Below are 13,339 nucleotides of genomic sequence, written 5' to 3'. Positions count from 1 at the left end.
AGATGTTCAGACTGGATTTGGCATTTTGTCTACCTATCGAGTCCTTACCCAGGACCTGGGATAGGCAGATGTGGATGTTTGATGGTATTACAAATATCGTCGCAGGATGGAAGCAGTTCCTAGTAAGGCCGCCTTTTGTAATTGACTAATAAAAAATTTGTCAATGCCAATGGTGTTCAAGTGGTGCTCCAGTTGTTTTGGGATTGCACCCAAGGAGCCTATTACTATTGGTACTACCCTTGCTTGCTTTTGCCACAGTCTTTCTATTTCTATTTGTAGGTCTTTGTATTTTGTTATCTTCTCCAGTTCTTTCTCTTCTATTCTGCTATCTCCAGGCACTGCCACGTCCACTATCCAGACTTTTTTGTCTTTCTTATCGACAATTGTTAAGTCTGGGGTGTTATGTTGCAGGTGCTTGTCTGTTTGAATTCTGAAGTCCCAGAGCAGTTTTAATTTTATCATTTTCTATGACTTTCTCTATTTTATGATCCCACCAGTTTTTGCTTACAGGCAAATGATATTTTTTGCAGATCTTCCAATGCACCATTGTTGCTACTTTGTCATGCCGCTGCTTGTAGTCAGTCTGTGCAATATTCTTGCAACAGCTTACCAGGTGGTCCACTGTTTCTTCAGCTTCTTTGCATAGGCGGCACTTACTGTCTGTTGCTGTCTTCTCAATTTTGACTTTATATGCATTTGTCCTTAAGGCTTGGTCTTGTGCAGCCAGAATTAGTCCCTCAGTCTCTTTCTTCAATTTTCCTGCTCTTAGCCATTGCCAGGTCTTATTAATATCTGCTTTCCCATCTATTTTTTAATGTATTGGCCATGTAGTGCTTTGTCTTCCCATGCCTCTATTCTGTTCTTCATTTGGTCTTTCTTGTAGGCCAGTTTGGTCTCTCCAGTAGTAGTAGTAGTAGTAGTAGTAGTAGTAGTAGTAGTAGTAGTAGTAGTTGTTATTATTATTATTATTATTATTATTATTATTATTATTATTATTAATATTAAATTTCTGGGTGTGCAGTAGGCTGGTTTGGTCACTCAAAAGCGAGACATTGGTGAAGTGGGCACAGCAGCACCTGCATTTTCTGTGTTGAATGAGAAAAGTACATCTTCCTTCCCCTGTCCATACCACTTTCCATAGAGGGACAAGTGAGAGCATCCCGTAGTATTGCATTACTGTCTGACTTGGAAGCATCACTGCTTTAGACAGGAAGGCAGTGCAAAGAGTCGTGAGGATGGCAGAAAATATTATTGACCGTTCCCTCCCTTCCATCCAGGACATAGCATATAAGCGTTGCTTCAGCAGGGTCCGCAATATTGCCTGGGACCCTACACATCCTCCACAACCTGTTTTCCTTGTTACCTTCTTTGTGGAGACTTCGTGGTATCCAAAGCAGAACATTCAGATTCAGTCACAGTTTTGTTCCATACAGTGTTAACCTTGTGAACTCTCAGGCTTCCTCCTTCTGCTATGTATTCAAGATGATCAGTGATTAATATTTATATGTATTTATATGTAAAGGTATAGGTATATGGATATGTTGTAAATAGCATGTTTATATGGGGTAACTTGCTCAATAGTAATAACTGTGAGAGGGGTACCTTGCTCAATAGTAGTAACTGTGAGAGGGACCTCAGTGTCCTAGTGGACAATCACTTAAATATGATCCAGCAGTGTGCTGCAGCTGCCAATAAGGCTAACACACTGCTAGGCTGCATTAACAGAGGGATAGAATCAAGATCACGTGAAGTGTTAATATCACTTTACAATGCCTTGGTAAAGCCACACTTGGAATACTGCATCCAGTTTTGGTCACCACGATGTAAAAAAGATGTTGAGACTCTAGAAAGAGTACAGAGAAGAGCAACAAAGATGATTAGGGGACTGGAGGCTAAAGCATATAAGAAACGGTTGCTGGAATTGTGTATGTCTAGTTGAATGATGAGAAGGACAAGGGGGAACATGATAGCAGTGTTCCAATATCTCAGGGGCTGCCACAAAGAAGAGGGAGTCAGGCTATTCTCCAAAGCACCTGAAGGGAGGACAAGAAGCAACGGATGGAAACTAACCAAAGAGAGAAACAACTTAGAACTAAGGAGAAATTTTCTGACAGTTAGAACAATTAATCAGTGGAACAATCTGCCTCCAGAAACGGTGAATGCTCCAACACTGGAGGTTTTTAAGAAGAGACTGGACAGCCATTTGTCTGAAATGGTATAGGATTTCCTGCCTGAGCAGGGGGTTGGACTAGATGACCTCCAAGGTCCCTTCCAACTTTATTATTATTATTATTATTATTATCATTCATTTAGTGCAATCCCACCCTCCTTGCTGAATCTACATATGTATATTGTGTATATGTACACTTTTGAGAGCAAGCAACAGAATTTCATTTTTAATGTGTGCCAGTGTGCCCATAGTAAAAAATGACAATAAATCTGATCTTATATCTTATATCTTATCTTACTTATCTCATTGCATTTGTATCCTTTCAAACTGCTAGGTTGGCACAAACTGGACGAGGATAGGAGCTCACCCTATCACATGGTACACAGGTCACTAACCTGGGCTGCTGACTTTCCAGCTGACAAGCCCAGCATCTTAACTCAACCACCATGCCGCCCTCCTACTGACACAATCAATATTGATATCTTTAGAGAGTTTAGGTAATATTTAGAACTATCTCTTTTTCCAGTGCTTAAAACAACCATTTCTTAGTGTGAATTTCCATGCAAGCTGATCATCTAGTTACGATTCAGCAAAATAATGACTGATTCTTCATATTCTGATACATTAATATACCAAATACCTTCTCGACAACTTGTAATATTCACTATATTCATTATATGGAACTTCATTTAATTTCAGTCTATTTTCCCAACTGTATCCAGGGGAAAAAAATTAAAAATAACTTCCCTTCTTTATAATGAGTAGCTGAAAAGAAAACTGCATTTCTGTCTACTTTACTCCCCACCCCATGTTTTCCAGCTGCTTTTTTCCCTTGTTATGCATGAGAGAATCTAACACAATTTTGAAATTCCTCAAAGGATTGAATAATTGTCAGTTGTTCCTCATTATCCTTCTATTCTACATTTTCAGATTGTCCCAAGACAATTTCACCAAATACTTCTGAAGTAAACCAAAGTTATAAGTATGCTGTATCAGTGATTTCAAATAATACTTGACAGTACAGGATAATCTGCACTTTAAGCTGCTTTTATTCTTCCTGAAGAAAAGATCTTACTATTTAATGTAGTGGGAAATATACTTCAAAACCTGAAGCAATAGCAAGATTAACTTTTGGAATGGCAACAAACATAAGAAAAAAGTACATAAATGGGAAATGGTCAAGTAAAATTTTGGAATCTTATCTTTATGAATTGGGGAAAATTATGTGAGGTTTAAGCAAATTTATGAAAAAGTAGCAAAAGCTGGCAACTTCATTTGAAGCTTTGGAGCTTCCCAAATGCAGCTAGCTGAAAATTTGAAATTTTACTTCATGGGACTTTTCCATTTTGTATAACAAAAATGGCTATTCTATGAAATCAGTACTAACATTGTGTAATAGTCTACTGTCTATTAGTTTACTTTAAAGCAAACTTAAATTAATAAATTTCCTACTTGTGATGTATTCCTTTTGAAATTTATATGAATTCTTTGTGAAATTGAAGAGCTTTTTGTTTCCTGTGAAGTTGTGTATTTATATTTGCATTTTTAAGGAATGTGATTTTTTGCAATTTATTTCATCGGAATATTGTAAACATGGTTACTGATTGTGATGACCCAGGGCCCCAAATGGAGGCAAAGCAATCAGTTGGCCAGAGCAATAGTCTTTTTAATCACTGCCAATGTTCACCCAACAGCCCCCACATATGCTGGCATGAGTTCAAACAAAACAGCCAGGGAAGTTTATGCTGTTCTTAAAGCAAGACAGATAACAAGCAAATGTATAATCCTTTTAACTCCCAGCTTGCCTGTGAACTGCAAACTGCAAACTGCAGACTGCAAGGAGAGATCAGCAGGAAGTAAACTGGTCCAGAATACAAAGTCCAGGTTACAAGAGCACACTATCTCAAGATTTCACATTTGTTCCTGGCAAATGCCCCACCCCACAGTGTCTCCTTAAATCCTACTCCCCAGGTGTGCCTTGTGGAGTGGGGCGGGACGCTCTCCTCCCGAGCAAGTGAGCCTGCCTCCATTGTTCCCTCCTCCTCTCTGCTCTCCTTGCTCTAGGATCAGGTGGCGAGGGGCCTTGCTCCTTGCCTGAACTCTGCCTTCCCTGTTCCAAACCTGAAAGACCCTGGCCTGCCTCAGCCTGCTCCTCCCCACAGTCTTCTGAAGCCACAGACACCCCGTCCTGGGCCTCAACAGGGAACTCCATGTCTTCCTCAGAGTCAGGCTTGGATGGAGGCATGACACTGATGTTGATTCAAAAATAAGGGACAGCATTATAAAAATGTAAATCCCATATTATGGTATATAGTAGGCATGTCAAACTCACAATGTCACGTGATGTCTCATGATGTATCACGACTTTTCCCCCATTGCCGGCAATGGGGTGGGCACAGTTTTGGCATGACACATCTGGCCCACGGGCCAGCAGTTTGACATGCCTGGTATATAGGAAGAAAACCCATTAACATAGGAAAGGAATTAATTGATTTGTATGGAGAGGAGAAATTGTCTTGATAATTCAAGTACTTCGTATCATAACATAACTATGAAATAGTAGCAGACATTAAGAATTGGACATTCTATCCTCAAGACTGTGAGATGTTATTGGTAATTATTGTCAATGGTTTTCTACAAACTGATTTGGGCAGACTGCTGGGAGAGAGAGAAAAGATACAATTGATTCTACTTCACTGGAGATATGTGTGGAAATTGAGATGTGATATGTATTTTTATGCAAGTTTAACACTCTGATAACTACACGTTAGAGCTTCTAAAAACTTCTAAAAGAGGGCATGATGTTAAATATAGGGATCTCTGATCTAGGGCTTCCCAGTTTCTTGTAACCCAGTTAAGATGGTCTGAATGGTTAAAGTATGGAAAGAATATTCATGACTCTCATCAAATACCAGCAATGCAAGTGGCATCACTTTAAGATTTGTAATATAAATAGATTTGCACATTGTGGCACTAACTAGCAACCGTTGGCGGATCTAAAATAGCAAATCTTTAGGAAATGCTAGGGTTATGGCCTATATCCCAAGATCTAAGAAAAGGGAGCCCTGTGAAGTTACCAGGTAGGAATCAAGCTCAATTCAAAAAAGACTTTATTATTTTACACTTGGTAACAATGGGAAAAGTATGCTACAACTGACTGGAAGGGAGGGGAAAAAATCAAGAAAACTGAAGACAGTAAAAATAGCCATATTGCTGATGGCAATCAAAACAACAAATGTAATTTCAGATCATTTGGGATTTAAAGTGTTTTTACATTTCAATTGTGCCAGCAGTTACATCAGTTAAAGACATTGGCAACTCAGCCATTTTTCTTGCTTCCACTATTGCACAGAAATATATTTTACAAGATAGTTTGCATTTTGCTATCAAATGTAACATATGGTACCACAAAAAGTTATTTAAATACCTTTAGACTAAACATCAGAGACTGATAGGTGTGTATATCTGTCAAAGGCAGTTCTTTTTCAAGAACTTAACATCTCAAACTTTTGAAAATTCATTTTAGAAGAACTAAAGGCTTATTTTCCTCATTTGAACTCTTCTTTTAAAATGAGAAACTATTGGTGTAATGCATTCTTGTTTTTACAGCTATTTAGTTTGGCATTCGTAACTGAGATTGTCAGGAAAGTTACCACCAACACCATTCCCCACCATCAGTTCCCTAAAAATGTATTAAGTTTAGGCTTGTGCAAAGTGGACAAAGTGATTCAAGCTGTGTAGGGGAAAAATCCACCCAATTTGCCTAGATAAAGCATTTGGGACACAATGTACACAGTGGGTCTGAGCAATGCTCAATAAAATAGAACTGTTACTTCTCATTACACTGGAGTTTTTAAAGAGATTGGACAACCATCTGTCTGAAATGGTACAGGGTTTTCTACTTGATCAGGGGCTTGGACTAGAAGATCTTCAAGGTCCCTTTCATGATCTAGAATTTACAGTTCCATTGGTACAGCCTAAAATTTCATTTCTGTATTATAATTATTTTATAATAACCTATTATTCTAGTAACTTTTTTACAAATATGATCTTTTGTACAGCTAGATATTAGCTGTAGCTACATATCCTATACATATACATTTGATTTATCTTCTAAGTGAAGAAGTTTGTTAAAATCCAACTTCTTATCACAATCCATTTTCTAACCTATGAAAATCACTTTGAGTTATTAGCGATTAGTTTCTTTGGCTTTCATTCACCTTTTAATCCAATACATTAATAAAAATGTTGAGTTTCATTACTGATGGAATCTACTCAGAATGCTTTTCTGCACTAAGAGGACTTTATTCTTTTTGAGCCATACAAAATTCAGAAGTGGTAACATATTAGAAAAAACGCTGTAGTGGACAAAGATGAAATAAGGAGGCGACTGTGGTTGTTTTCCTGAGTTCATCACCAAAAGTCTTGCGTAGGCCACAAATATGGCACTAAAATCCATACATTATCCTTAGTTCCACTCTGCATTATTCTCATTCTTATAGCACTCCAAGCTTATTTACATAGATCATAATCCAGAATGAAGCTAAATTTAATTAATCATGTTTTATTTCCTATGTTTAAAAATCTATCTCATAATTTTTACTTTTTTATTAATCAATTTTTATAGCTGTCTATCTCACCAAAAATGACCTCAGGTGGCATAAACAATTTAATAAAGCAACAGATTTAAAAAAATAAAAATCCACATTAAAAGATAAATCTTATAGAAACAAACATACAAATATAGAAAGCCATCTCAGGCAAAGAGAAGTTAAAAATGAGCATCTCAGCAATGCAGCCATCTAAGCATGTCTCTGATTCCCTGGAAGCCCGAGGCCTAATGTCATATATAGATCTTGAGAGTCTTGCAGAATATCAAAATGGTTAGAACTAGACTGAGAATTCATTCAAAGCCAGTGAACCTTCTTACAGTATATTCTGATCATTTACTTCTTTTTGCTACTACTTGAATAATAATATATTCAGATAAGCTTCTTGAATTACAAATAACTCCATTTATCATGAAAAGTACTTTGGGGTACTTTTATAAGGAATTAATTATTCATATATGTAAAATATAAATATTTACTAAAATATATTTTATTTGTATGTATTTTTCATCTGCAGAGTTCAAAGCTCCTTTTTTAATTACTCTTTCAGGAAAAAAAGAAAAAAATATGGCTGGAAAAAATGGAATATAAAATTAAATTAATACAATAGTTGTGCATATTTTGAAATAAAACATTTATGTTGTAATATTAATTTTATAAGAATAATCTTTGTAAGATATATCATTTTAAAAAATATGTAGAAATAGTAGAGGAACATATAATACATGGTATAAACTGATTTGAAGCCTTTAAATAGAAATATACATATATATATATTGCTTGAAGAAAAATATCAGCTATTAAAAAATATCTTAGACTTGAGGAAATTCAGGTGACATAGAGATGTTGCCACAAGTCCCTTTTATGAAATAAAAGATCCCTGATTGATTTTCTGGGGTTTGACTAAAAATATTCCAGTTCTGTTATCATTAGGGCCACAAAGAACTGCTTCCAAGATAGGCTAGAGGTTTTACCCTATAGGTTACCTCACAAACCTATTTATATGTAGCCATTCCCTATTCGTTTTGTCTCTTTCTTGCAGAGAGGGACAAGTTCCCAGAATATAGTTGACATGCTTGGTAAGAATAAAAATAAACTGATGTAATCCTCCCTTAATTCTTTTACCTTTTGCCTGTATTTACACCTTGTAGCATTCTTTTTAACTGACAGGTGAAGATGAAAATGAAAGTGAATGTATTAATGAGAACGTAGAAGTGTCACTGACTCAGCTCTTTGTATCTCTCAGTCTAGCTTAATTCATACAAACAGTTCTGCACACATAACTGTAGGGACAACAGCTGAAGATACCAGAATGTTGACAATACATCATTCTACATTTATGTACAACTATCTTTGATTTTATGATTTCTTTCTTTTATCTGAATCAATCATGGAATTGTTTTCTCTTCTAACTTCAGAAGTATCTGGCATTATCAAAGATAACTTCTCAGTTCTACAACTTATTTAGTATATGATGGTTTGATTAGTAGCTCTTTTGCATTTATTACAAGTTGTTTATAGGTAATTATGTATTGGATTATGGGTTTTATAAAATTATTCATACAAGCAATGAAAAAAAATTTCTAATACCTATCATGACTCAAAAGAAGCTTGATAGAATTTAAACACACTACCTATCAAAATACAATTCACTAGTGAGAAATGTAGGGTTTTACACTTAGGTAAAATAAAACAGATACATAGATAGTACCTGGCTAAGCAATAGTGATAAGTATCTTGGTGTCCTTATTGTCTATAGATTATCCTCAGCTATGAATGTATTGGCCAAAATAGCCAGCACAATCTTAAGTTGCATCAACAAAAATATAATATTAACATAATAGTAAACAATAATGTTGTTTATGCTGCAGTACTCAGACTACATTTAGAATAATGGGTCCAATTTTCATTAGCACAATATATGAAGAATACTGCAGAACTGAAAGAAGAGTAACTAAGAAATATGCTAAATCTAAGCAGAAAAGGATGAGAGGATACATAATAGCAATTTTCAAATATTGGAAGGGATGTCAAAGAAATATGCTAAATCTAAGCAGATATACAGTAGATTTATTCTCCTTAATTTCTAAAGATAGGACAAAAACCAATCTGCTGACACTTTAAAGAGGCATATCCTTATTCCAAATAAGGAGATATTCCTGCTGCTATTAACAGTAGCTTTGCATCTGGAATTGCACATATCAGTGGTATTTTTAAAGCAAAGGGTTTACTAAAAGACTTCCATCACCCCTTACAAGCTCTTTGATTATATGATAGTGTGATTCTTCTCATAAAAACAAGAAAGAGAAAATTTTATGGGCTGTGGGTGAATAGGAGAAGGATTGCCAACCAGTACTGCAGCAGTGATGAATATTGCATTGTCCTTTAAAATTTAATATAACCATAAATCAACCTCTGCCAGTCTGATGAGACCCATATTTTTTGGACTTCAACATTTTTAATGCCCAGCCATCTGACCGAAGGCTTTATGTCCCAATGTTCCTATATTTGAATTATTCATTGTGCACAGCTTAATTTCACAGCTTAATTTTAAATCTAAATAGTTTTCCCATGCAAAATAAACCTCAACACATCTATTGGGTGTTGTTCAGTATCTGTTCTGATATCAAAACATAGTGTTTATCATTCCTTCAACAGATAATTCATAATGTGAAGGGAAAAAAGCTCTCAAACCTCAGAATCAAATATTTATGATGAACTGTTCAATCAGAAGTATCCAAGTCTCTTCTTTATATGTATTTTTGGCATATTTGTACCATTGAATGTATAAGTATTTTATTTCAAATGTGATTTCTTTCAAAAAGATTTTTGCATATAACTAGAGCCAAACTGCTTGGTCATGTGAAATTTATTCCCATTTTAAAAAACACTACTCAGCTATAAAAGATAAAATTAACTAAAGCCAAGTGCAAAGGTTGCTTTTAAGTATTTATACTTCAGCCATGGCAGAGAAATTTTAAGGAGAAAAATGTGTATGAGATATTTAATATATGACATATATAAAGTCTTTCACAAATTACCAATATATATGTAAAAAGGAAACAAGCTGAATATAACTGTGTCTTACCTTAACTTTGATCCTAAATATATATTTGCTCTGAAGTAACTTTATTTGGAATATAAATCAGGGCCTAGGGCCCACACAATAAATAGGTTATTAAATCTCAAGGAATAATTAATAGAGATTTCCTTATAAGATCCCATATATTGGCTAGAGACAATTAATATCTTATTAAGTTCTGTTGCCTCTAGAAACCAGCAGTTGTTTAACACAAGCAATTTTTTTGTGTTTCAAATATTACATTAGTTTATCAAAATAAAAAGTACAAAGAAAAATAAATAATGGGAAAATAAGGAAGAAAAGGGGGAAAAGAAAAAGAAAAGCTTTTACTTCTGACTCCTTTTGGTGCAGTAAAATAAGGTAGTAACATAAAACTTCAACTTACTTTCATACAATAATACTAGCCATTTCTATAAAAACAAACTTATCTAATCAACAAAACCCAAAATCAAAGTTTCATTTTTTTCCCACCTCAAGCATAAAAGTCCAAAAGCAGTTTCCAAGTAACATGAGCAAATTTCTATCACTAAATTTTATTTTTTCCAATATACTATTATTTGGTTTTCCAATACCAAAAAGGAAAAAAAAAGTTATATTCAACTAATATTACCTACTAAAAGAATATACAGTATTTTTTTAAAATGAATCTACAGATAAAATTTTCAGATGTACTACCCAATTAAGCATTTAACAGAAAAGATATTTGAACAAAAGTAGGTAACCCTTTTGGAGGTTTCAGATAACATTTCAGCTAAAAAAGCATTCTGTTCTTCTAAATTAACTGACTGAATAAAGACATCATTATTACTTGCCAAGCTGATAATGCATCAGGTATAAACAGAGAGGTCAAGAAATTTAAGCCCTGTTCCGAAGTCTTTAAATGTGTCTTGCTACCTTTAAGATGGGAAAATTAACAGAAATTCAACTAAAATGAAAATGAAGACTTTACAAAATAGTCAATAATACTTTTCTTATTATGCCCATAATGCTTTATACTCAAGCTCCATATGCAATTTTCCTCAATAATGTATCAGTCTGCTTAAAATATCTGAGAAGAATTAATAGAGGAAAAGCTGTTGAACTGTAACTCAATCTAGAAATTATACTGTTTTACTGTATATATTCCTTTACATTTAATTGTCCAGATTAATACATTCAATATATATTCTGTAGCTATATAAGATCATGCCACAGTAACATTATCAGATACTAAAAAAATAGTATTTCCATTTTTTATATTTGGATATATCTTTATTAAACGATCCACTTTTCATAAAACAGATTCAAGAGTTGTACATTCTTTTCCTTATACATAAGCAGTCTGCAAATTTGAATTACCACTTCTCTCTTATTTTCATGAAAAAGGAAAAATAAATAAATAAGAAACTATGGGCAATAAGGTATAGAACTTTTGAGCACATAAGCCAGGCATGTTATAAAAAAATTCATTTTTTTCAAATCTATGCTAAGGCAGAACACAATTCCCTTTATGGACATGAAACAGAACATCCACTGAATTGTATAATACTAAGATATTGTAAACTGTGTGAAAGACTTGGTAAATTACTAGCCTCCTGGCTGAAACAATTCAAACAATATAGTATTAACTCTACTATTAAGGATCCCAATGGTAAAATGTATAATGATTTCTTCTCAATAAATCAACATTATTTGTATTTTTATTTTTATTTTCTACAATATTACAGAATACTGAAACAAATGGATCAGAAAAAAATGCATAAATTGGTATATAACATAGCTATTCTAAGATTATTAAGAATTCAGTCTGCTTATTTAAATACATTTTACAGTATAGCCAGAAGAAATAATGGATGCTATGAATCTATGTAAACATGAAAGGCTTCTGTGGAGTGAATTGTTATTTATGATAACAGCAGCATGACTTTTATATACTCAGTATTGCAAAGATCCTATAATAATTGCAATAGAGGAATGTTAGCTGATTGATTGACATATTTTTATCATCATATAATTGTTATGTGGTTCTGAATAGCATACAAAAAAAGCAAAAAAAGAAAAATATAATTCATTAATGTAAAGTAACATAGTTCATTAAAGCATACTAAATAATAAAATTGTAAACATAACTAAACACTTCTATTACTCACTCTTGGGGGCTCAGATCTGAGCCAGATTTTATTTCCTTCCTATAAGCCTATAAGAATGGGGGTTAACAATATATCCAGGAGATGATTATTTCAAGGGACAAAGATCACCACAAGTGTCCCATAAGATGATATTATTTCAATGATGGTGCCTGGAATGTAAAACCAGTAAGATCTATTGATACACAATAAGATATGTTGATATTGCATTACTCAATATAATATAAATATAATATATTACACTGGCCATTGCTTATCAATTTTATATGCTCTGCATTATTCTAAATATTCAAGCTTTATTTTATTAAAACAGACTTTCTAAATTAAAAAGAAAAATAAATACTGGTAGCACATCTTTCTCAAGATACAGATTAGCTTTTTTTTAATAAGAAAACCCCACAGAGATGAGGTATGCATAACTATAGCAGTTATTCATAGTATTGATAAACTTTAGAAATTATGGCAATGTAATTTCTATATTAGTCCATAAGCCTCATATGATGCAATCTAATTACTAATTAACTCAAAATTCTAAGCTGAACTGACATATTATATACTGGTTGTATAAGCAAACAGCGAAGGATGAAAATAGAATTAGAATTTATGATTTTGTCAATTATCTTTGGTTGAATATATAAACACATTAAAAGAACACACTGTTCATCACACTAAATGAATGGTTGTAAGTCAAGGACTACCTGTACTTGCTTGTCAGTCACCACAGCTCAAACAAGCCGATTTTCTTCCTGTCTTGCTTTTTTAAAGTCCAACTTTCAAAACCATAGGAAGCTACAGGGAACACAATAGAGCAACCTAACCTACATTTGGTTGCCATGTTGATGTCCTTGCTTTTTCATATTCGGCTCATATTCATCATTGCTGTGGTACCCAGTGCAATCTGCTATGCAATATTTCTGTGCTGCACTCACTGTTTTGAACTATCTGTGATCCTAGAAAAGGGCATTTTTTTCACACATTCTATCCTTTCACCATCAATTTCTATTTTTATGTTTCTTTTCCTTGCAGTCATGAACTTGGCTTTTTTGATGTTCAGGAAGAGACCAAAATTCTGACTTTCTTCTTTGATTTTCTTGATCAGTTGTTACAGGCTTCTTTGGTTTCTGAGAGGAGAGTTGTATTGTCAACCTATTGAAGAATGTTGATGTTTCTTCCACAATCTTTATCCTAATTTTTGATTCTTCAAGATCTAGCTACCTCATGTTCATACTGAACTTGAAGATCAGCTAAGATATTATTTTCCTGTGTTTGAAAGAGAGTGCAGCTCCAGAGTACAATCTTTGATTACCAAAGTTTTTCTGCTTATGAGTTCTCTATTTATGTAATACAAAGA

This window comes from Crotalus tigris, unplaced genomic scaffold, assembly GCF_016545835.1.
Source record: "Crotalus tigris isolate CLP2741 ecotype Arizona unplaced genomic scaffold, ASM1654583v1 scf7180000017589.2436309, whole genome shotgun sequence".
Classification (NCBI taxonomy): Eukaryota; Metazoa; Chordata; class Lepidosauria; order Squamata; family Viperidae; genus Crotalus; species Crotalus tigris.
The sequence above is the reverse complement of the archived record's forward strand: the minus strand, read 5'-3'. Positions refer to the sequence as shown.